The sequence below is a fragment of the Ixodes scapularis genome, unplaced genomic scaffold (genome assembly GCF_016920785.2).
Source record: "Ixodes scapularis isolate PalLabHiFi unplaced genomic scaffold, ASM1692078v2 PGA_scaffold9__187_contigs__length_104089568, whole genome shotgun sequence".
NCBI classification, from domain to species: Eukaryota; Metazoa; Arthropoda; class Arachnida; order Ixodida; family Ixodidae; genus Ixodes; species Ixodes scapularis.
This window is the reverse complement of record NW_024609884.1, coordinates 99,829,075-99,852,707: the sequence shown is the minus strand read 5'-3', so window position 1 is coordinate 99,852,707 and position 23,633 is coordinate 99,829,075. Positions and strand designations below refer to the sequence as shown.

General features: G+C 46.3%; 1 protein-coding gene and 1 non-coding gene across 3 annotated transcripts in view; one reads left to right on the top strand and one right to left on the bottom strand.

The window, feature by feature from the left end:
- The window catches only part of LOC8025400 (neuropeptide Y receptor type 2), a 1,264,215-nt gene that overhangs the window by 428,389 nt on the left and 812,193 nt on the right, over positions 1 to 23,633 (bottom strand). The gene's annotated exons all lie outside the window — the stretch shown is intronic.
- Trnas-gga lies at positions 9,582 to 9,654 on the top strand. Its single transcript has one exon. It is a non-coding gene; the product is annotated as a tRNA-Ser (tRNA).

Sequence of the window (23,633 nt, the reverse complement as noted above, 5' to 3'; positions counted from 1 at the left end):
TGCCGGATACGCCTATTAGGTGGCTGGGGACGAGAGTACACAGAAAAGGTCTATACAGTTGAAGCTGGAAGCGGGAACGTGCTCCCATGAACGGATTATCCGTGCCAGGGTTTGTGCGCGGGGGAGTCTGGCTTTTCAAAAGCGTATGCGCTGACGACAAGGCGACCATAGGAACAGGCGACCAGCTGCGAGGTCATTCCAGTGGCGCCTCCCGTGGAACCTACGGCTTGAGTCAGAACTCACTTAAGACAGACAACACGAAAACAACAACTCTCGGAGTTTCCCCGTCTTTCACGGTTGCAGCTGGAAACGCGGCGCCTGCGTGCATTACCGGATTAGGTCAATACCCAACCAAGGCTTGCTAAGCATCTCTTCCTACGTTCGTGCGTGCCAGTGTTATATTTTGGCTGCTCGTCGCCACCTTGGCCCAAGGACGCCTTCCCGAACAAGGGGGCCCCTTGTTCGGGAATGCCACTTTATCTGCCGGCGTCTTATTCATTTCTGCGCTCAAACTTTCGTGATGGGCAAAATTAGCACTATATAATTTCGAAAGTAGTTAGTAAGTTGAGTAGAAGTTACCTGAAAAAAGTAGTTAAATTAAACTACTAATTACCCAAATCAAGTTGTAATTGAAAGTTACCAAGTTACTCGAAAAAGTAGTTAAACTACAGTAGTTTGAGCAGAGTGGTTGAACTACGTCCAAGTCTGAGCTGCGTGCACTGCTGCTGAGCGCGTGCTGACGGCGAGCTTTCGTAGTTCTTTAGCAACATGCATTCCGCGCCATCGGAATGCACATTGAGTGAATGAATAAGCAATCAAGTTTATCCATTCACTCAATGTGAGTTTGATGGTGGAGGTTGCTATATATGCAAGTTTTTATGTAAGTCGCTGTTTTGTTTTTCATGAATTCTGCACATGTGTTTTAGTCGTCAAGTTGCCATACTCTGCAATACAGTATATGTTTACCTGTGGCTACCCAATCTCATTAGTATGTGTACAACAATGAGCTCAGTGATGGAAGTGCTGCGCCATTTGCGCCAAATTGCGCTATGAACGGAAGTCTGCTACATCTCTTGCCAAAGCGTCATTTTCGCTCAAAATTTCGCCATAACTGCGTCAGTATTGGCTTAAAGCAAAATGTAAAAATAATTTAATATTTGTCGGCCCTAATATTTAGAAAAGTAGAAGGTAAAAAAAAACGGTACAAATATATTTCACGGTGTCTCTGCTGGCCATATAATTCGTTTCATCATAGGTCTGAGCACAATCGAAAGCTCGAACGCATACAACCTCGAACACACATACTAAGAGCGCTAGTCATGGGGAATTCATTGCACCCGATTGGTTTAGCCGATGAAAAAGCACGAACAGGGAGATGAATGCCATAATGTCACGCTCTTATGCTGTTTGATTGGTCCCGTTGGCTCGTAGAGTCGGCTGTAGCGTCGACTTCAGGTGAACAGAAATATAGGGATTGACCGTCAATCGCTCTGGCCGGTTGACGCGCTGGCCAGTTGATTGTCGGCATCGCTTAAACTCCCAGATAATGTCTGCTAGGTCAGGAACTCAAAGTCCCGAGGAAACTTTGCAAAATAGAAGGGTGGTGGTATACTGTGATGGAGACAGAACCAGGATCTTGTGCTCCCGGGGAAATCCCTCGATGATCCTGTCTGCCCCATGACTTCGTGCCGTGACTGCAGAGCACCATGGCACTTGCGCCGCTCCCGTCAACCTTCACTACATCTCACCCAGACATGTACAAATTACTCAAAAAAGGTAGTTACGACTGAGTATCGACGCCAAAAGTAGTTCGAGTAGAGTAGAAATTACGCATTTGCAACAGTAATTGAGTAAACTACTAACTACTGTAAAAAAGTAGCGAGTTACTTTCCAAGTTACTTTTTATATTTGTGTGGTAGCAAAATGCACAGCAGTTTTGATCCGTGAAAAATCCTGCGAGCCTAAAATAAATGCAGTCATTTTATGGCTTCCAAAATAGTTTATTCGCTCGCAGAAGCAATTGACTTTCAAAGTTCTTATCGGAGAGTTTTTCCCTTTTTCTTCTAATCACGTCCCCATCCAATCTAAACAGACGATTCACCGTGGCGCTGGATGCAAAGGCAGCGTTCGATTTCAGAAACAGGCTGAGGAGGGTTGGGTAAGCGAGTTTCGGCATCTTTGGTGCCCATGACGAAACATGTGAGGCTTGCCTCCAGCTAGAGGGTCATTTATAACAGACTATCCTCCTTTTTTTATTTTTTCTTCGGCAAGTTGGGATTATTATGACTGGCCCCTCTTTATTCTCAGGACGTTCGTAAAGTACGCCGAGCGAATGCACCTGACCGTCAAGGGATCAACAAGTCTCGCGCCACGACGATGAGATTATCCGGACGACTGCGCGTCTCGTTGAAGTGCTAAGGCTATACGCCCCTGAAAAAAAAAAAAAAAAAGAATTGTTTTGGTTTAAAAGAAGATGAAACAAAGTATATTTCACCACTGACGCCGGGTCCAACAAAAGGATCTTCCAAGGGTTACTCGTAATCCTCGCCGACGACTATACTGCATCCCGACGCGCCCTGACGAGTAAAACGTTTTCAACAGAGGAGGTCTTTCTGGCGTGGAAGGTCGGAAGGACACGAAGGATAATGTGAACAAGCATCGGCACTCGTACAGTTGCAGCGGAAAGCGGGAACCTGCTCCCATGAACGGATTATCCGTGTCTACGTTTGTGCGCGGGAGAGTCCGGCTTTGCAATGGAGTATGCGCTGACGACGAGGCGACCATGGGAACAGACGCCCTGCTGCGAGGTCATTTCAGTGCCGCCTACCGCGGAACCTACCACTTGAGTCAGAACTCACTAAAGGCAGACAACATGAAACCAACAACCCTCGGAGTGTCCCCATCTTTCACGGTTGCAGGTGGCACCTGCGTGCATTACTGGATTAGGTCAATATCCGACCAAGGCTTGTTAAGCACCTGTGCCTGCGTTCGTGCGCGCCGGTGTTATGTTCTGGCTGCTCGTCGCCACCTTGGCCCAAGGACGTCTGTGATGCAGTTTCTACGGCTGCCGAGTATAAGTGCGTGGGAACGGAATGTGAGGGGGCAACTTGTTCGGGAATACCACTTATCTGCCAGCGTCTTATTTATTTTTGCGCTCAAACTTTTGTGATGAGAAAATCTAGCAATAGATTTCGAAAGTGGTTGGTAATTTGAGTAAAAGTTACCTGAAAAAAGTAGTTAGTAAACTACTAATTACCCAAATAAAGTTGTAATTGAAAGTTACCAAGTTACTCAGAAAAGTAGTTAAACTACAGTAGTTTTAGAAGAATAGTTGAACTACGTCAAAGTCTGATTCTCACCACACATGAGCGTGCATGCGTCAGGCTTCACCGCTTTGCACCGGAGTGCTAGGAGCAGCGGCTGACCTGTTGGAGGGTTGGCGCAATAGGCACGGAATTCATTCTTATAGGATTATTACAGATCGACCTGCTTTGTCTTCATTGCAGATTAATCTCTAATAATAATTAAAAGGAAAAAAAAATAACCACTATTCTCTACTTTTGAATAAATACTGTAGTTCGTGTGCAGCTGTCGAATGAACGAGCAACAAACTTTTATTTAACTTTCGTTCCAATGCTGCTGAAGATCAGTGTAACATTTGAAGCACAAGTGTAGGCTTTTATAATATTTGTCAGTGGTTGTTTTTGTAGTTAATGATATTAGAGTTTTGAGTTTGGCAGGTTAATAAAACTTGGGGGACGCGTTTTTATTAGTGTAGTGGATATGCTGGTTTTTGCTTGCATTTTGCAGAAATTATATATACAGGCCAAATAAACTACCGACTGTAGAAGGCTTTATCGCAACTGAAAGGTTGGGATTTATTTTTCAAGCATTTTCAGTACCCGTTTTAAATGTACCCCGCTCTGACCAGAGCCTTATTTATAAAAAAAGAAGGCAATCTGTTCCTTTTGCATCCTATTTATTTTGTCACAAAATATCAGAAGTAATATTACAGTGGCTTAAAGGGGGTAGTGTAGTTACCGCGTAGCCTCCACCATGCATCGGGAACGGCCGCTCCTTGGAAGACGGTGTAGGTGGCGCTTCGATCCGTAGCACCGTTAGGGTGCCTCCATCGGCCGGCAGAGAGAGGCACCTTAACACGCTTCATAACTACAGGGTGAAGCAAGGAGACGGCAGGCTCTTTAAATCGACCGCAAAATTCGGTTTCTTAACCTATCTGGCTACGACTTTGTGCAGCGTTGCCCACAGATGGTGCATTTTTGTTGTAAAATTTGCAAAGAGCGAACTTACCTGAGAAAAAAGTAAAGAAAGAAAAAGGCTTAGCTCCTATGGAAACGCAGCGACGCCACTGGTCTGCAAACAACACGGCGCCGTTTCGCACGGGAGACAAGAGATGGCGCAACGAACGCCGCCAACGAACGAGCATACGGCGCCGAGAGCCAGGGTCTTTAGCAGACTATCTTTTCAAGTCAAAAGCGGCGCGCGTTCCGCAGGCGGCTCGCAGAAACAGAAACAGGCGCAGTAACAACAAGCAACTGCAGTTCCTTGTCTGCTAAATACGCCGGCTCTCGCCGTCGTCTGCTCGTTCGTTGGCGGCAGTTGGCGTCGCCACCGCTTGCGCCATCTCTTGTCTCCCGTGCTAAACGGCGCCGTGTTGTTTGCAGACCGGTGGCTTCGCTGCGTTTCCATAGGAGCTAAGCCTTTTTCTTTCTTTACTTTTTCCTAAGGTAAGTTCGCTCTTTGCAAATTTTATGAAAAAAAATGCACCATCTGTGGGCAACGCTGCACAAAGTCGTAGCGTGATAGGTTAAGAAACCGAATTTTGCGGTCGATTTAAAGAGCCTGCCGTCTCCTTGTTTCACCCTGTAGTATAAATACCTAAAAAAACAATTATTTGTTTCCAGTGAACTTCCAACAACATGATTTGTGTTCGTAGGTGAATAAAAATGTGAAACTAGCAGATGACAGTGTAGTCGACAGCTGCGAATCGGCCGGAGCTGGCCGGAACCAAGCTGGCCCAGCGGCCAAGCCGGAGCCATAGCCGGACCGACGGCGCTTCAAGCGCCAGCGCCAACCGCGGCAGTCTTCCAACGCTGTGCCGCTTCTCCGGTTTCGCTCGTTACACTACCCCCTTTAAGCCACTCTAGTATGCTCTAGTATAAAAAAGAAGGAACTGGCAATTATTATCACAGACAAACTCTATTTGATAGGCAATTTTTGTTTTCATTTCCATCTTCTCTACAGCGTCAACGGCTACTCCATACCAATATGTTGAATGCTACAGAACCTGCGACAAAAGGTTCAAATGCTGCTTCCTTCGCTGTGAGCTGTATATATCAAGGATATGATTTGTCATTGTCTCAGTAAGTCTAATCAATCGATATATTTCGCTATAAATGCTGAATGTGGATAGCAGCGATTGCGCACCTATCGTGACGAACGACAATGTTAGCATTTCGCCTCAGAAGAATTCGTAGTGGCCGCTCGCGAAGTACCGCCCGTTTTACTGCTGCGGCTGCTTCATGACAGTTCATCGTGAAGTTGCTCGAACAGCTCCTCCAGCAGCAGCCGCTCGAGGAGCACACACTAAACATTTTCACACCTTTATTGGTGTAAATGGCATCGGTCACAACTCTCCCCCTTATTGGTGAACAAAAACGCCCTAGAAAAAAGGCGACGAGGATAGAAAGTTGGGCAAGTTAGTGATTCATAATGATTAAACAGCGCAACAAGACGACGGACACAGAAGAACACACAGCGCTGTGTTTTTGTCTTCTTTTGTGTCCGTTGTTGTCTTGTTGCGCTTTTTAATCATTAGAAAAAAGTTGTCATTTCTCACACCCTAAAAAAACCGTGTAGTTCATTACTCTCTACACAGAAAGGTGTGATTCTGCTCTACACCATTTTATAAGGGCGTAATGGAAGCAGTACACCCCTTAAAAAAGGTGTGATTCTGCATCACACCATTTAATTAGGGTGTGATGGCAGTAGTACGCCCTTCCAAAAGGGTGTAGTGCACCTCGAAGAGCATGGTGAAAAAACCCCGAGACTAGTTACAAAAATTTGGAAGAACAGAGCACTGTCTCAAAACGTTTTGGGAAAGTACTGTTTGTACAAAATTGAGACAACACAACGCTGTCTCAAAAGGTTTGGAGACGTGTTGTGTTGTACCAATTTTTTGTCTCTAGTTTCGGTTTTTTTCCGCCATGATCCTTCCCCAGCCCGCCTGCGCAGTAACTCTTATTTCATTCAGCTAGAAGAGCTAATACAAAATGTGTAAAATGTCCACAGAATAGGGTACAGACCGCCGCAGCACTTCATCAAAAAGGTTTACGGGAAAATGATTGCCAACAAGTTGAAACATGTGCACCACTTTATTTTTTTCAATCCAGAAAAAACGCGCTTAAATTTTATTCTCTTCTGACGCGAATTCGCGACAAACCGATTCCACACCTCAAAAGCGAGCGTTTGTGACCTAATGTTAATTTTTGGTTACAAAGCTACAAAATTCTCAGGCACTTAATCTAAATGCACTCAAACTTTTAGTGAGGCTTTCCTCCGCCTAAACCTATTTTATTTATTTTTCTACAGACGTCAAAAGCCTAGTCTAAAGGACGATACACCCCAAAGCCACTTTACGCCAACCTTTCTCTTCTGGTATTGAGTCGAAAATGGTGTCACTTGGATGCTCTTTTCAAGTTAAATTGGAGTTTTCGTACATCGTCCCCCGTGCTTCGACGCTGGAAGGGGTTTAGTTTAAAGACATCTTGTTGGACACCTCGATTGCTACGGCTCGCCTAGGCGAAAACACTAGCTTCCTGCCACGCCTCTCCAGCATGAAACACGGTCTATGCTTGTGCGGGCAAGTGCGTGAAATTATAAGGTTGCCAAAGGGCAAAGGTATACGTTCACGCGCACGTCATCAAACTTGGCGAAGGCAAGACTGGAAGAAATAGTTCCCTTTTAGCTTCGCAATTTCCCCACGACCAAGACGCTTCTGAACCAGTGGCGGTCGGTGCCAGCATACTTGGGCCAGACTAGGACCAGTACGCCTCAGTAAGGTCATAAACATTCCAACCGGATATTGCTTCACGACCCCTTTAAACTGTACAACCGAAGGCACAAGTTAAATCTCCAACTTTACTTTTCGTGCAGCATTTATGCTTTCTAGCACTGGTGTCATAAGCACAACTCGATAGGCTTGCAAAGACTGAACGACCGGGAGTTAGTTGGGACGTAAGCGGCAGTTCATGTTTGCAAGCAGTAAAATTATTCATTGAGACGGAAGCAGGACTACTGTGAGAAGCATGCTTGCCAAGTATTTAGAAATAAAACTGCTATTTCATGTAATCCGTTATAGATGCATAATCCGATTCGGGCAGTACGGAGCTATTCGCGAACACCATGTCGAGGTTGAAGGCGTTCGATCACATTGAACGGAAGTCTCGCGGCCGTCGATGAGTAGCCCCTTGTCGAAACGTGTCCAGCAAACACAGCACAATAATTCCATGTACTCCGAAGAAATAAACGACCATAACCGAAAAGTTGGCATGAATGTATTCCGGCCGTTCACGACGAAAACCCACGGCCGCGCCAGCAACGGACGAAAAGCAGGAAAACACTGACGGGCGCTTTGTGCAAACCGGACCTACGTCGCCCCAACAACTCATTATAACTTGGCAAACGGTTAAGACTATTACCCCACTGAGCCCATCAGCGCGCCAGAGCGAGTCACGCGACAAATTTTTCTTCCAAGCGCTTTTGACCTATACCGAGAGCGGTCACGTGTTTCGCATAACCCCTCTGATTTGCTAGAAGCGGCCTTCGCACTTGCCCACAGCCACACGAAGACACAAATGAAGGTGTGGAGGCTTATCAGAAGACGAGGTCAAAGGGGGTTGGAGAGAACAGCTAATCTTGAATGACGGAAATAATCCCTGGAGAAGGGGAACAAGAGGGACAAAGGACAAACACAAACCTAAAAACACAGCTAGATGACTGGTGCGCTTCACTGGAAATTGAGAGGTCCCGGGTTCGATACCAGGGGGTCTAGGATTTTTCGGTGTAGGGCGTTTCGGTGTAGAACGTTTCGGTGCGGTCTTTTCGGTGCACGGACTTTTCGGTGCACGGACTTTTCGGTGTGGGACTTTTCGGTGCGCGGACATTTCGGTGTACGGACGTTTCGGTGTAAGACTTTTCGGTGCGCGGACATTTCGGTGCACGGACTTTTTGGTGCACGGACGTTTCGGTGCATGAAAAATCAAAATCACGAGGGTTTTTTTTTTTTTTTTCTTTTGTAGTTTTTTCTAACGTAATAAGCACTATTTTAGCTAGAAATTTATTTTTTCGCACTTTATAGTTTTTTAGACCTTGTCATGCATTTACGGCCACTTACTGATGTACGACCTAAGTGACTTTGTTAGGAGCAGTACCATCCTGCGTGATTGGAGATGTTGGACGTTATGGTTCGTTTGTCGGTGTCTTTTTTTCCAACGTACGCACTAGTCGCATCACATGTCTCGGGTAATTTTCAACAATCTCAAGCTTCTTGCTGTTGGAGCCTTTTCTACACCGATTACCAATAATAAAACCCACATCTCTGCAGAAGGCGCCCAGAACACCTGCATCAACCCAACCACTAAACACTATGTGATGCGTCTCGTTACGTTGGAAAAAAGACACCGGTAAATTAAACATAACGTCCAACGTATCCAGTCCTCCCGCAGGATGGTGCTGCGCCTAACAAAGGCACTTAGGTCGTATATGAATAAGTGACCGTAAATGGATGACCAAGCCTAAAAATTTATAAAGTGCTATAAAAATAACTTTTACCTAAAATTGCGCTCATTACCTTCAGAGAAAAAAAAAACATCGCAATTTTGAATGACCGTGCACCGAAAAGACCGTGCACCAAGAAGTCCTACACCGAAATGTCCGTGCACCGAAATGTCCGTGCACCGAAATGTCCGTGCACCGAAATGTCCGTGCACTGAAATGTCCGTGCACCGAAATGTCCGTGCACCGAAATGTCCGTGCACTGAAATGTCCGTGCACCGAAATGTCCGTGCACCGAAATGTCCGTGCACCGAAATGTCCGTGCACCGAAATGTCCGTGCACTGAAATGTCCGTGCACCGAAATGTCCGTGCACCGAAATGTCCGTGCACCGAAATGTCCGTGCACTGAAATGTCCGTGCACCGAAATGTCCATGCACCGAAATGTCCGTGCACCGAAATGTCCTACACCGAAATGTCCGTGCACCGAAATGTCCGTGCACCGAAATGTCCGTGCACCGAAATGTCCTACACCGAAACGTCCGGATCCCGATACCAGGACCAGGCGGATTTTTCAGGTCGCGCACCAGTCATTTAGCTGTGCTTGAATGTTTGTGTTTTCTTTGTCGCTCTTGTTCCCCTGCTCCAGAGATTATTTCCGTCATTCTTGTCCAGCTCGCTTGCACCTTTGCATTCAATTGCATTATAATCATAACCTTAAAATGGAAGCCTTTAAATCTCACTGGTGGCAGCTGATAAAACCTGTTTTCTCTACTGACGTCTAACCCCTGGTTAGCTCAGTTGGCAGAGCGCTCCACTGGAAATGGAGAGGTCCTGGGTTCGATACCCGGACCAGGCGGACTCTTCCAGTCGTGCACCAGTCACCTAGCTGTGTTTGGAGATTTGGGTTCTTCTTTTGTCGCTCTTGTTCCCCTTCTCCAAGGATTATTTTCGTCATTCTTGTCAACCTCCTTTGCATTTAATTGCAATATCATTATAAAGCTAATCTCCCTCTGCTGCTTTGTATGGCTACCTGCACTTGCCAGGGAGGATCGCGAAATGGGACTCATCAGGTCTTGGGAGTGAAGTGGAAGCCCCTTCCACCACCTTCAGCATTCGCAGAGCAAACGCTGGAGACGGAGCGACCTCCTCTTCAGTGTTCGCTTTGCTAAAGTGGACAGAGGTGGGAGAAGCTTCCATTTCACTCTTCACCTGTCAGTACTATGTATGCTTATTGTTTATAACTAAAAATAATTATGCAAAATTAATTGAAAACTTGGTATCATAAAGGTTTGTAACTCAATAAATTAAATAGGTGCCTTAACATTGACTATTTTTTATTTATTTAGTTTACCCCAGGGTCGTAGACATTATACAGGGAGTGGAGAGCGAACAAACGTAATAACAGTGGAAAATACAAAATACTGCAAACGACTTCACTTTCACGAAAACCAAATTTTTGCGAATTTCGCGAATCGTCTACAATTTTCGAAAAATAGGTCCCGCCAACAATTCTGGTAAAATGTAAATACATTGGAATCTATGTTGAGATACCACCGCGTCGCGAGAATTAGAACGCGCGAATAATTCAAAAACTTCAGCTTTGACCTAAATGGCGAAATATTGAGCCCGCGAAAAATGAATCATTTACTTTAAAATTTTGCGGAAAGAATTCCCCGCTAAGCCTAGCGGGTTTTTTTTCCCGCAAATTTTAGTGGGGAATTTTTTCCACTAAATTTAGTCAGTCATTTTTTCCGCTAAATTTAGCGGGTATATTTTCCCGGTAAATTTAGGGGGAATTTTTTCCGCTAACTTTTGTGGGGAAATCTCCCGCTAAATTTAGCGGGTAAATTTTCCCCCTAAATTTAGCGGGGAAATATTCCGCTAAATTAAGCTGGGAATTTTTTCAGCTAAACTTAGCGGGGAAATTTTCCCGCTAAATTTAGCGGGGAATTTTTTCCGCTAAAATTAGCGGTGAATTTTGTTCGCTAAATTTAGCGGGGAGATTAGTCCGCTAAATGTAGCTTGGAAATTTGCCCATAGTGAAACGCCCGGTGACGTCACGTGTGACGTCCCATAATGCAACGCGCGGTTACGCCGACGTTGACGCTGACGCCGCTCAAGCCTGAAACGGGCGCCTAAGAGCTGCGCTCTAAAAGCGAGTTACCTAAAACGGACCCTTGAGGTACGCCATCAGGAACATGTGAGAGTAGAGTTAATGACATTACATGTTGCAGCTATCAAGCGATCTGTTAAATATGCGACAATCCAAATAAACATATTATGATCAATGTGCAGTTTACTCAGTTTATGAATAAGATTATGAGATACCCTAATGACTCCATTCATAAAGCAAAGAAAAATGCAGTCCACCTGGGATTCCTGATGAAGAGCAACACGAATGTCGTAGTGATGCTGAGTGCTTGTGTTTCACAAGAAAAATTATGAAACCGTGGTCAGATCAAGGGGAAAATTCATTGGATTTGAGGAAGGCAACAAATTGTGTGTAGACGCTGTGTTCGAAGACTTTACAAGCAATTATAGTTAATTAGATGGGCCATGTAATTGTTAGGGGAGCACTGACTAGCTTTGTAAAGTTGAATCAATTTGCTGATATTACATTCATTGGGTGGAACTGCGGCTTCGAGTGAGTTGGAATATGCTCGCAACTAGAAGAGAAGAGAATTGAATAGTCGCTTTAAGGAAATTTGAATTGATTTTGTCTATAGTATTGGCCGAAGAGTGTATTAGACTATTTACAACATTTGAAACACCGTAGGGGTAAGCGAAATGGTTCATTGATGAAGAAGTGTTCACAGAATAAGTTGGAACGGTGGTACTGTATAGATTAGAAAAAAAAAACACACTTCATTGCAAATTGAAACAGAGAGATTTGACGATTTGTGTTTCATCGTCTGTGAGAAGTGAAATAATTGATGACAGCTATTACAGGTGGAAATGACATTCCAAAAATTCCGATGATTGCTTTTTAGCATGGCAGCGATTGATTAAAACACTCCAGATTTGCGTTAAAAGTTCATTTTTTTTTATCACTCTGAATCAGTAGTATATTTTTGTCTGCGAACTGGACAAACATTATTTTTCGCGTCTTTAAATATACGCTTAGTTTCGCTAAAAAGTTTCAGCAGTACTCTATAGGACCACGGAAAATCGGGACTAACAATAATAGTTTTGCAGGACCTCAGCTTGGTTTCGAGACAAGTCAGTGTATGCCGAGACTGGACCGGTGGGGGCGACAGCGTGGGTGCAGCGGAACGCGGGAAGAGCTCGGAGCGGCAGGCGCCCCAAGTGTGTGTGCTCGTGGGAGAGTGTGGTGCCGAGGAGCATCGCGCGGAGCGTCCAAGCACACACACACTTCCCCGTTTCGGCCAGCGTCACAACGGGCCCGCGTCACCCACACCCGCAACATATCTAATTGAATTTCGCTCAGCTGCGATGTATCCACGGCTATCGCGGCGATGAGAGGCGCAGATTCAGAAAATACCTCGGTGACATCAGCGCAGTAAAACCAACCGGCACACCCCCAACTCGCCGCCGCCATTCTCCTACTGCCGAGAGAACTTCCGGTTTCTGTGCCAGAGTACGTCACGACCGTCAAAATTACGCCGCAGCTTCTTTTACGGTCACTTGGAGAGGAAGAAAAATTCGATATTTCATAATTTTTTGTGGAGAAGGTAATAAACCGGAAACGAAAACGGATGCCTGCGCGACATTCAGTGAACATTGAAGGTTTAATGTAAAAGTCATCTGGGGGCAAAAGTAAAAAGGTCATTTCATGGTCCCTTTAAGCAATGCAAGACGTCACGCTTGCATTGCTTAATGTCACAACTCACACTGTGTTTTTTGGTCTAAACATATGTTTCGGCATCATCACTCGCTGAGCTGCCTCCGCAGGTCGTGGTCGTTGGCTCTCTGAGTGCTGTGCGGAAATGTAGACGCACGGGATTCTTCGAGAGTGTAACAAAAGCAAAGGAAAAAGCGTTACATTTGTATTTAACATATCATGTAGTTCACTGGCGAAATCAAGAGTACACGAAGGTGGACGATGACAGCATCCGAAAATGAACCTTTGATGTTGAATGGTAATACAGACGAATATTATTTTAAGAGGGCTGTTAATATACTCAATCATCGGCGAAATACAGTCTTTAACATGGTTTATTACGGCGACGCCGTTTCTTAGGTCCCCGTCATATGGAAATACATTGAAGAGTTTTGACCAGAGAACGATTATCCGCATTTCTTATCTTTGTAAAGAGCGAAGTCAAGGTTAAGACAACAATGATAGCATCACAAGTATCAATAAGATAACAAAATTCGTCACGCATTTTCTTAATAAGGCTGCGTATGTTACAAACATGCGTAGCCTTATTACAGTTTAATACGGTCTGAGACACTGATAAATAAACTAACGAACAGGACGGTTGTGCGTCATTTTTTTTTTAATTTTTCTGTGTCTTAGGGTTTAATCTATGACGTTTCCTAAGCAGCTCGCCTGCGTGCTTTCGTATCTTGTAACTCATGCGGTACCGATCTTATTTCTATGCGGGGTGCCGTTTTTACAGGAAAGGTTTTGGCGACGTTCGTTGAAAGAACTTGTAGGTGGTGCAATAAGGCAGTGGTTCTTAAATGGGGTCCGCGAAGTCCTGCCTTATCACTTAAAGGGTAACTGCAAAGAAACAAAAAGTATTTTTTTAAACAGCCTAATTGGGACAAGCATGTCACAAAACAAATGTTCCGCGAAAGAAATATTTTTTTTTATGAATATTTACGCCACAGGACGTAATTTAGTCAGAGTCAGAACCTCTCCACACTTGAAGCTCCCGCTCTTTCGACCCCCGCGGTAGTGGAGTACGCCCCGCCCCTCACTCTCCTTGCGTTGCGGAGTTGAACGACGCAGCGTTTCGACTTCCGGTAAGCTCTGGCAACAACGCACGGCGGCGGTATTGTTTTGGGTTGACGCGGTTTGCGAGCACATGTAGCGAAGACGTGACCGGGAGAAGTTCCCTTGTGATGTTCCCGGAAGATGGAAAGTATCATTCGTAATCGTCGTGCGTGCTTTGAAAGCGAAGGGAGTCACAGAATCCACGAGTGCGTAACCACAAGCCAAGGTTTACGACAGCACTGCGTTGGTTTCGGCGATCTCGTTCTGTTTGGTGCAACACGGCGATGCGACAAAGAGCTGAAACGTTTCCTGGTGTGTGTAATGCGGTGCTAACACGGAGCGTATATTGGTTGTTGTGGGGTTGACGTTCAATCAGTTCAGTCCCGTCGTCGTCAGCTGATCCAGTCAAACTGGTCCGGGAGGACGCAGCGAGCATTTTTAAAAGTAAATCTGCCTCGTTCTGTTTCAAAATGTGGAAGTTTCCCGACGCATACTGTGAGTAAAAAGCTGCGGGCGTTTTCAACAAAATTACGTCGTTTTAATTGAGCAATGGACTCCGAATTGTTTTCCTAAATCTGCCGTTTTTATGCTTCGTGTTGGACTGCGTCTGCACAGCGACGTGTTGCATGGTGCGGTGTGAATAAATTTGGGCACGATTTCGTACCTGCCTACAGATGCATGAACCGAGACCACTTTTTACGTAGTGAACATAGTGCTTTTTTATTTTGTGTCTAGTCGCGGACGTTAGGTGCACACGGGGCGAATCTCGACGGCCTCCAGAGCGATATGACGAGAACGTAACTGGACACGTTTGTCGCTACGCGAACGCCCGATTGCCTCCAGCCAATAGCATTCCATTCGGGGCGAAATGGCTGCTGGAAGGCTCGCTGTCGGGATCACTCATCTGACATCTCCGAAAAGTCGGTATTTGCACGTGCAAGCAAACAAACAAACAAAAAAGCACGCTAAGCCAGCAAAGAGGAAAACGAAAGAACCGCGCTATGAAAGTCAAAACCCCGCGTCGCTTCCGATCACTATCACCTGCGACAGCTGCTAAACACACACTACTTCACTTCAGGAAGTCTCACTCAAGCACCTGGGTCAGCACGAAACACTGATCATTTTGGCGAAACGATTAGTCTAGGTAGGCGGGACAGGCGGGACCAGAGACTTCGGCGGCCATGAAAGAATGGCGAAGCTTTTGTTTGTTTTGGTACGAATCCAAACGGAAGTGCCCGTCTTGTAAACATTTTGTAAAGATTAATAACTCTCATCACATGGGTTATTCTTTAAACGTAAAAATATGCCTTTCAAAAGAAAATTGCAACTTATAACAAAGGTTTAACAACCAAGAACTAAGCTGTCAACCAAACTCTTAGCCAATGAGAAGTATAGCAGCCGATTGGTATTCAACGTCACGGAATACCAACTTCGTGGCGCGCGATTCAAAACGGAGGAAATAGCCGCAAACTAAAATCGGTCTCACGCAATAAATATTGCTGTAATTTTTTTTTCTGGCGGAAAAATTGTTTTTTGACATGCTTGACCCAATTAGGCTGCTTAAAAAAAACTTTTTTTTCTTTGCAGTTACCCCTTAAACCCGACAATGAATGTAGCCTTTTTTAAGATTGTGAAGAAATATTTCAATTTTGTTTAGGTTTAGTCATTATTATGCCAATGAGAGAAGTCTACTTCACCTACTTATCAGTTATATCCATTTATTAAATCATTGTCAAAATTAACCTACACATTTCCCTACCCCTCACCACGAGCAGGGTCCTCCGGCCATGATCTCCACCGATCCACAAGGGCTCCGTGAAGGATCAATGGTTGAGAACCACTGCAATAAGGCATCACTAATTGCTTTTTAATGCGAAAGCATTAACTGGTCCCTTGGAGCGAGCCGACGTCATCAGCTTTGAAGCCGCACCAAACGGCACCTTAAATCCTTTCTCCAAGTGAAGCACGCTCCCAGCTATGAAACCACGGGAAAAGCCTAGCCAACGGCCCCTAATTTCCCCGATCCCAAAGGAGAGGGGTAAAGCTGATGGATTTCGGCTTGGGTCCCATTGGCTGGCGCGCGCCGACGAGGCTTCCATTGGCTGCTGCGCATCAATTTCAACGACCGCCACCCCATGGCGCTGCGTGTCCGTCAGCACGCCGGTAACACAAAACGTCCAAGGTCAGAGCGGTGAGGAGAGGGCGCCCTGCCATCGACTCAAGTACGCTGCGGACGACATAAGGGAGCGGAAGAATGACGTGCATGCTTTCGCATTCACAACTCATAAGAAGTGCTTAGGAGTACCTCGAGCCTTTTTGTGCGCATTCGTGATCGCTGTTATGAAGACAGGTACAACCCCGTTGATTACATAGGATCTGTTCAACTCGGCAGATTTTTAATGCGAAAGCGTTAAGTTTCCCATGAAGCGAACAGGGCATTTTCTGTAGCAGCGAAAAACGACACCTGGATTCAAATGGGCCAAAAGCACAGCAACGCAAATGCTTCGTCACGGAAGCCGGCGGGGCGCTCAAGGTCAAAGCGGACGCGCCTCAGAAATACAGGACAAAGAAAAGAAAAGCAACGCAGATGCATCGTCGTGGAAGGCGTGGAGCCGGCGGGGCTCGCCGCGGCTGCGCAATGGGGGAGCCTGATGTCACCGCAGGAGCGCCGTGTGGAAAAGGAAGACGTGGCGCGCTGCTTGGAGGAGTGCTTTCGCATTCCCAACGGAAGCAATCTGAAATGTCCCTGCCGCACTCTTTTTAGGTATTCCCGCTTCAATAACCAACAAGTTTGTTCTCGCTGTGCAAAGGGACTCCGAGTTCATCCCTCCGAAAAAAGCGAGGGAAAAACATTATGCTGTGTAGGTAGTGAGAAGCTACTCCAAAGACATTCAGCCAGACTTTTCATCCTTTCTGTGGATTTTCTCTCTTCTATACAAACAACTTTCCTCCTTTAGAGCGTAACAAAGGAGGCACATCAGCTTGCCATTATGAAAAATAAGTACTGTTCTCTGTTTTAAGCACATGTGCTTTTTTAGGCTCCGAGATGAATTTGGAGGGAAAAGTTTCGGTTATCGATTATTTAAAATAAAGGAATAGTTATCTTAGCGTTTCTAGTCAGATCGACTCGATAGTGGCGACTTTTGTGTGTGCTTCTGTTCGGTTTTTGGTTACGGAGAATGTCGTTGTGCTAGCGAGGTAGAAACCAAATCAAGTGAAAAAAAGAAAACACACGCACGATGAAAATGAGAGGTAGGGAGTGTTTACAATTGAAGCTGCCGTTTGTCCATACCGGGGCTGGTAAAACCCCTTTTTGTGAAGCTGTCTTTGAGCTTCATTCACCCCCAGCCTTTCTTCAAGATGTTTTTGCTTTCGCGTTACGGGAGCCATCGGCAGTGCCTCGAGGATCTCCGACCGGCTCAACCCTCCATACTAAACCCCTCCATAAACGGATACTCTAAGAAAAAGGCTGGCATGAAGGGACTAACGGCAGCCTTTGGTCCTCTGAACTCAGTTGCTCCCCGAAAGGACCATCTGGTTCAAGCTAGGTACCGTGCGCGAAAGCTAGGGACTAACTGCGCTCGACTGGGACTAACCGATAGGCGTGCGCGAGCAAAAGCAGCCATTAGTCTCCCTCAGACGGGGTGCATCTGTATGATTTTGTCCCCGAAAGCATAAGGAATGTTCGCCAGGAGGACGGTTGATATTTCGCTTGTTTTGGGGACAGGCGAGACTCAGCCCAGCACGGCTGAAAGTGTTGACAAAACTCGGACAAAACTGGCGAATTTGTTTAACTTGTCACGAACGTTCAGACATTACATGGTAGAGTTTCGCGCGTCGTGCGGATGCGAGTTAACGAATGTGTGGACCCTACTTCGCCCAAGTATCTCGTCAAAAATGATCTGTTAACATTTCACAAGTCCCAGTCACGTAATTTGCCTTCGCGGAAAAAAGGGGGGGGGGGGGGGCATTTATCCAAACACAACCACTCCAAATACCAACACTTTTTTTTTCTTAAATGAAGCTAAATAGACGACGCGCTTTCAATACCGGAGTCTCGCAGTCAGAATACATGGTAACTTCAATCGCTAAAACTTAATTACTAAGAACAAGTCGAGCCTGGATCGTCTCTGCGTCTCCCTGTAACCAACCTTTCTTGGTAGTCCAATGTCGAACTGAAAATCCGCAACGACACACTTGATGCGCGGCACGTTCCACTTAAAAAGCACATTCAGGGGGAGTATCTAGACGCCTTCATACGATCGTCGTTGCAGTTTCAGATAACACTCCAGATGAACAACGAAAAACGAACCGCACCCGGAATGTCATCCACGGCAACCCCCTGCTAATACAAAACAAATGCGAACTAAAAAAAAAAAAGGCCCCGAGAAAATTGAAAAGAGAGAAAGAGAGAGAGAAGAAAAGTGTTTGCATCTACGTCACTTGACCGGCGCGTTGAAAATGGAGACCTTCAATTTTCTCCTGTCCTTGGGGCATTACAGTGTCCGTCTGTTGTGTGTAGCGCGAGGGGAAAAGATATTTTCGAGTGTGCGGCCTCCCCCCCCACCACCACCACCCCCCTACCCCACATTCGTTTTTGCGCTCCTTGCTCACGCGGGGGGTTCGGAAGATGGGGCAGATAGGGTCCGTCGGAAAAATGGGAAGGAGTTTTTGTGTGAAAAAGCCTGTTTTTAGTACATCCTTCGTCAGAACTTAGAAGCTGGTCGCCGTTTTTTCTCCCTGTGTGGTCTTCGATCATTGCGGGATCCGGTTTGGATTCGCGGTGCTGCAACACTGCACTTGATCTGTTCTGAAGTCACAAGACAAGGGAACTCGATTAAGGTATGTCGAAGTACTTCTGTTTATGGTATATTTATTTACTGCGGCTTCAAAAAGTGTTTTATTTTGAGCGCGTTATCTAGCTTCCAAAGCGCGCGCCACGCTCTATTCTTTTTGGCATCATGGTTGCTTATTTTGTTATGCAGCACAAAGACTTGATATTCAATCGTATCGAGCAAAACTCCAGTTCTACCGATGGCTTATATTTTTGTGTTTCGCAGACCATGGCAGGATCGCTTTACCATAAAGACCTGTTCACATATGCAGTAGAGAGCTACAAGCATAGCGCTGACCTAGCGCTAAGCGCGTGCTGATGGCAGCTTTCACCAGCTTTGTATCGCACCGTCAAAACTTTTGCTCATGGGAGACGAAAAGTAGCTCACGACACGTGAGCAGCACTACTTCAGAGCTTCGCTGCGTGTGAGAACCGGCCTTAATGGAGTCATTTATTCGTTTGTACAGTCTTTCGCGTTGACGGTGGGAGCTCGTTCCGTCACTTTGAAGCATAGTTTGAGCACGCACACGCCGAGTCTGTAATTCCCAGCGAACGGTCCACTAAAAATATAATATTGCGCTGGTCTGCTGTCAACAGATCGCACGTTAGATGTGAACCATTGTTGCACTTTTGTAGCCTATTTGTTATTTTAATATGTGTGTGTTATATCTCATACTTTTGTTGAGCGATCGGGTATTTCACGCTGCCCCAGTTGCTAATAATCCAAATTCCTCGCAAACAGGCAAGAAGCTGCAGGTGCCCCGATAAACGGTGCCTGGACCACGACCGGTTTGGACAGCTGTCCCACTGTTCAAGCCATCGTCGACGCAAGTGCACTCTTCGGAATTTGGCCTTATCGTGAAGTCTACGGCTCAGTAACTTCGACTTCAGTCATCCTTGAATGGGATGTGTATCTACGAGGCAATAAAGCTACGTTTAACTTGAACTGCACAATTTCGTTTCGGAGATTTGTGGCTCGGGACAAAATGTAAAGGATTACCCTTAAGTCCCAGGGGTCTAAATGCAAGGGCGCAACGTGTAGACCCAGAAGTCCAAGTGCAAGGGACTAAGAGTTGGTCCTCGGGGTTCATTTGAAACGGTGTAACAGTTAGTCCCAGGGGATCAAGTGCAAGGGCCTAACAGTTGGTCCTTGGTTACAGTTGGTCCTTGGTCGGGGTTACATCGCTCGACCCCGACCTTGTTGTGGGAGTCTGCGTCTCGATGTCCTCGGCCTCGACAATGACCGCTGACGCTCCAGGATTAGGACGCGTTTGTTGGTTGTTGGCCACTGAAGTCTCTTCCGAAGATGTCGGGACACACATCGGTTTGTACATGTGAGTACTGTCTGGTGACTGTTCTCGTTGCGGCTGAGCCGGGATCAGCTGATCCTGATGGCGTCTCCCTATCCTGCCGGGGGACACTTGTACCTGAAAGGATACCGGTCCTGTTTGAGAAACGACAGTACCACGCGTCCACTTTGACGATCCTCGATAGTTCCTCGCGTAGATATCATCACCCTTTGTCAGCGTGCATTCGTCTTCCGGCCTCGCCGTTTGTTGTTTGAACTGAGACCTCGCCACTGTGTCCGAAATGGTGGGTTTCAGAAGATCTAGTCTAGTTCGCAGCTTTCTCCGCATCATTAGATTGGCCGGAGACTCTTTGGTTGTTGAATGAGTCGTGTTTCTGTAGGATAGACGAAACCTTGAAACCTTGGTGTCAATAGACACCTGAGACGTTGTCTTCTTTAAGTGGTTCTTCATGGTCTGGATGAATCGCTCTGCCAATCCGTTAGTCGACGGGTGATACGGTGCAGACGTAATGTGCACAATACCGTTTGTCTTGACAAAGGTCTTGAACTCTTGAGACACGAACTGTGGCCCATTGTCTGATACCACGCTGACAGGCAGTCCAAAGCGTGCGAAGCACTGGTGCAGGCATTTTATCACGGCTTCGGACGTCGTTGAGTTCAACACGAATACCTCTGGCCATTTAGAATGTGCGTCGACTAGCACGAAGAACATCTTGTTCATGAATGGCCCAGCCAGGTCTATGTGGACTCTTTCCCACGGGTGTGTTGGCCAACTCCACGGGTGTAATGGTGCCTGTGCTGGGTTATTTCGTTGCACTTGACACTGTTCACAGGTTCCCACTTCGTCCTCAATGTCTTTGTCGATGGTGGTCCACCACACATAGCTTCTAGCTATTTCCTTTGTTCGAACGATACCGAAGTGATCGCTGTACAGCTCTTTAAGGACTCTCTCTTGCAAAGTTAGGGGAACAATTACCCGCAGGCCCCACATTAGGCAGCCTTGATGAACCGATAGTTCCAACCGACGTGTGAAGAATGGTATCATTTCTTCTGCGCATTTTTCACTTCCCCAGCCCTTGAGCACCTTCTCCAAGACTTGGCTTAGGACACGATCATGGGACGTAGCCTTTGCAATATCTGTGCTCTTCACTGGGAAGTTGCTGAAATAGTCGCAGTAGAACACGTGTTTTCATCTACGACGAATTCGTCTGAAGTCTTCGCAGCTTGCGGGAGTCTTGAAAGGCGATCGGCGCTGGCGTTCTCTTTAGACGAACGATAAACGATGTTATATCGATGTCCTGCCAGTCTACAAGCCCATCTCTGAAGGCGTGCTGCCATCATCGTCGGAACTCCAGTCGTAGGTCCCAAATTCTTTTGAAGTGGAGCATGGTCGGTTATTAGTGTAAAGGGGTACCCATACAGATAGTAATGGAACCTTTTTACACCAAAAACAATGGCAAGGGCCTCTTTTTCAAGCTGCGAGTAGTTCTTCTCATGCGTAGACAGTGTTCGTGAGACAAACGATACGGGTCTTTCTGTCCCGTCTTTCATGATGTGGGACAACACTGCTCCTACGCCTTACGCTGAGACGTCGCATGCCAGCACAATCGGAAGAGTTGGGTCAAAGTACATCAGCACTGGTACTGACGTCACCTTCTCTTTCAGAGTCTTGAAGGCCTTTTTACATTCTTGGTTCCAACTCCACTGGACATCCTTGTGCAGCAGGAGGTTCAGAGGACTCAAGATGGTTGCCAAGTTTGGGATGAACTTGCCATGGTAGTTAGCTAACCCCAAAAAGGTGCGCAACTCTGCTTCGTTCTTTCGCTCGGGTGCATCTCGTAGAGCAGCCACCTTGTCATCCAGTGTCCGTAGTCCCTCGCTGCTGATGACATGGCCTAGGTAGGACACCTCTTTTTTGTAAAACTCGCACTTCTCCTTTTGAAGTCGGATGCCGTTCTTTTTAAGGCGTTTGAGAACCTCTTTCAGGTGCTCCGCTTTTGTTCTTCCTGTTACCAGGATATCGTCAATGTAACAGATGGTGTGCGTCAGGCCTTGTAGTACCTGATCCATCGTTCGTTGAAATATTGCTGGAGCTGACGCTACACCAAAAGGAAGCCTGTTGACTTGAAAAAGCCCCAAATGCGTGTTCAAGGTTAAGTACCTCTTTGAATCTTCGTGCATTTGAACTTGTAAGTACGCTTTGGCTAGGTCAAGTTTAGTGAATAGCTGCCCTCCCGCCAGCGTTGCAAACAGCTCTTCGATTCTTGGCAAAGGATAACTGTCCCCATCAATCACGGGGTTCACGGTGGACTTGTAATCCCCGCAGATCCGGATCTCGCCGTTCTTCTTGACGACTGGGACAATTGGAGAAGCAAACTCACTTGTTTCTACCGAAGTCAAGATGCCTCTTTCTTGTAGAGCCAGCAGTTCTTTTGCCACAGCATCCCTTAATGCGTGTGGTACTGGCCTCGCCTTTTGAATTGGTGGAGACATTCCGTGTTTCAGTTTGAGTTTTGCTTCAACTCCTTTTACGCATGCCAGCTCATCTGAGAATATTTCCTTATATTCATTAATCAGACCTTCAATCTCTTGTCTTTCTACCTCTTCGGAACAGTGTATCGCTTTGATGTTTGCCCAGTCCAACTTCATGACTCTTAGCCAGTCACGTCCAAGAAGAGGTGGTCACTTGAAATCGACCACTTGCATCTTCAGGTTGGACTCCTTGTCTTCATGCATCACCGTCACTTGTACTTCGCACAGTGGCTTAATCTTCGCTGCGTTGAATGCCTTCAAGACGACATTACTTCGTTGCTTTTGGAGGTGCGAAAACTTAGCCTGGTACTCTTGTAATGAAAAACAGATACTGCTGCTCCTGTGTCTATTTCCATTCTCAAAGGAATTCCACTGACCGAGAGCGTTATTTCTAACGGATCATTTCGCGCGCTTCTTAGCTCGTGCATTTCTATCTCTTCGTCAGAATCTTCCACAGTTACAGCCTTCATCTTCTTCTTTTCGTTACACTTACTGAAGGATTTAGACGCTTGTCCTTGCCACTCTGGAGCTGAGCCTTTACAAACCCTTTGCAGGTGCCCTACTTTTCCGCATCTTCTGCATTCCAGGCCCTTCCAGCGGCAATTGACCGACTCGTGATTCTTGTAACCACAGTGTGAACAACCTTCTTTTTCTAAAGGTTTGCTTCCCACCTTAAGAACTTCCGCGCTGGACGACCCTGAGCCGTGTAGAACTTTCGCACTGGAGAATGCGGCTTGCATTGCTACCGCCATTTCAAGCGCTCTTTTGAAAGTCAAATCCTCTTCTGAAAGCAGCCTTTTTTGCATGCTGTCATTGCATAAGCCACATACAAAGCTGTCTCGCAAAGTTTCACTCAGCGCTGTTCCAAATTCGCAGGTTTGAGCCAACTTTTTCAGTGCTGCGACATACTCAAGGATGGTTTCGCTGTCCTTCTGGTCCCTCTTGTGAAAGCGGAAGCGTTCAGCAATCACAATTGGCTTCGGGGACAAACGCGCCCGAAGTATCTCGACAAGTTCCGAATAGGTCTTACTTGATAAGGCTTCCGGCGCTACGAGGCTCTTGAGTAGCGCGTAGGTCCTTCCGCCGATGATGCTCAGGAATGCCGCCACTCGTCTCGGTTCCTTCACGTCGTTGGCGATGAAGAATTGGCCGATTGTTTCGGCATACGTTGGCCAGTCCCCTTCCGCTTCATCGAAAGGTTCGATGCTTCCATGCGTTGACATGGCCCTTGTCGTAGCGCTGAGCGGCTTTCTTGAA